The following is a 1830-nucleotide window of genomic DNA, read 5'->3' on the forward strand; positions in this document are numbered from 1 at the left end:
ATATTTAAAAATTATTTAAAAGTATATATAACAAATGTATAAATAAATATGCATATAAAAATACATATTTAATAAATACATCATTTTTAATATTGCGTGTTCATATATATATACATATATTTATATTTATACAATTTAAAAATTTAGTTGATAAAAATATATAAACTATAAATATAATTTAAAAATATAATTAATAATGGAATAAAAAATATGCAATAAAAAATCAGAACATTCATGAATGCCAAGAAAAAAAAAAAAAAAATTTTAATATTTAATAAATGAAAAAAAAAAATATATATATATTATATAAGAATGCAATAAAAAGAGAGTAAGTACATGTAAAGTAGCATATATAGAATAAAATACGCGCATTCAAAAAAAAATTATAAAAAAACATTTAAAAAAAAAAATTTGACGGTTCTTGTAAAATGATAAAAATAAAAATATAAAAAAAAAAAAAATGATTGATAAAAATATAAAACTAAAATATTTCTATTTTATATATATTTAAATAAAATGAATAAGACGTTTAAAATTTTATTAGTAAGATGAAAATATACAATAATAATAAAAAAAAAAAAAAAATCTATTTTAAATGTTTAGATTAAAAAGGAAATGAAAGCTAAAGTATATTAACAAAAAAACATTGAAATATATATTACTGCACATATATATATATAAATTTTTTATCAGATCCTTGAAAAATAAATGGATAAATATTATTTTATATTTTTGCAAAAAAGTTTATATTTATTATTCTATCATTTGTGTATAAAAAAGTAAAAAAATTAACATTAAATAGTTTCTTTTTTTTTTTTTTAATTTTCAATTAAATATTGTTAAAAAGAAAAAAAAAATTCAAAGTATTTTTTTTTCTTTTGTTACTTTTATATCTTCAGAAAAATTAAAAATACAAAAGTTATTTTGGTATTTATACTTAATTTTTTTTTTTTTTTTTTTAAAGATTACAAATTTATTCCAATTTAAATGAAAACTTTTTTTTTTTTTTTTTTTATATGTAATAGTAATTCTATAAAAGATATGCAAAATTAATAGTATAATATAATACATAAAAAAAGATTCTAAAGTTGTAAAGACAAGATAAAGTTTTTATTAGAATACTACAAAATATTCTCAACATAAAATAATAAAAAAGAGGATAAGAATAATATTTTTCCAAAAATTTTTATAAATAATACAGAAAAATAAAGTTTAAAATATACCTCTGTTTCTTTTAATTACATTACCAATTAATGAGTGACTATTGAATTTATAAAATTTTAAAAAAAGATTGTGTTTGAATAATTTATGCTGCAAGGATTTTTTTTTTTGCATGCTACTATAAATTTCTAAGTATAAAAAGATTATTTTTTTTAATTCTAGAAAACCATATATACAATACTTTATACTCAGTATTAACTACTATAGAAGTGGTTCAATATCATAAATAATTAAAAATACTTTTAAGATATTTTTTTTTTTTTTTTTTTACAACTTCGATATTTCTTCGTATATATATTTATTTTTCCTTTTTTTTTTTTTTCTTTGCATATTCATGAAAAAAAAAATTCATTTATAGGAAGATATGGAGATTTGTTTTTTATCATTATTTTTTCAATACCCCATTTAAATTTAATTTTCATTATATTTACAAAATTTAAAAAAAAAAAAAAAAAAAGGGGAAACGAAAATTGATGAATATGAAATGAAGATATTCTTATTTTATTCTCTACTTTCATGAATAAAAATTGAAAAATTAAATTTTTGAATATAATTAAGATATAGTGTAAACAAATTTTTACTTTAAAAAAAAAAAAAAAAAAAAAAAAA

The sequence above is a fragment of the Plasmodium gallinaceum genome (assembly GCF_900005855.1).
Source record: "Plasmodium gallinaceum strain 8A genome assembly, contig: PGAL8A_v1_130, whole genome shotgun sequence".
Classification (NCBI taxonomy): Eukaryota; Apicomplexa; class Aconoidasida; order Haemosporida; family Plasmodiidae; genus Plasmodium; species Plasmodium gallinaceum.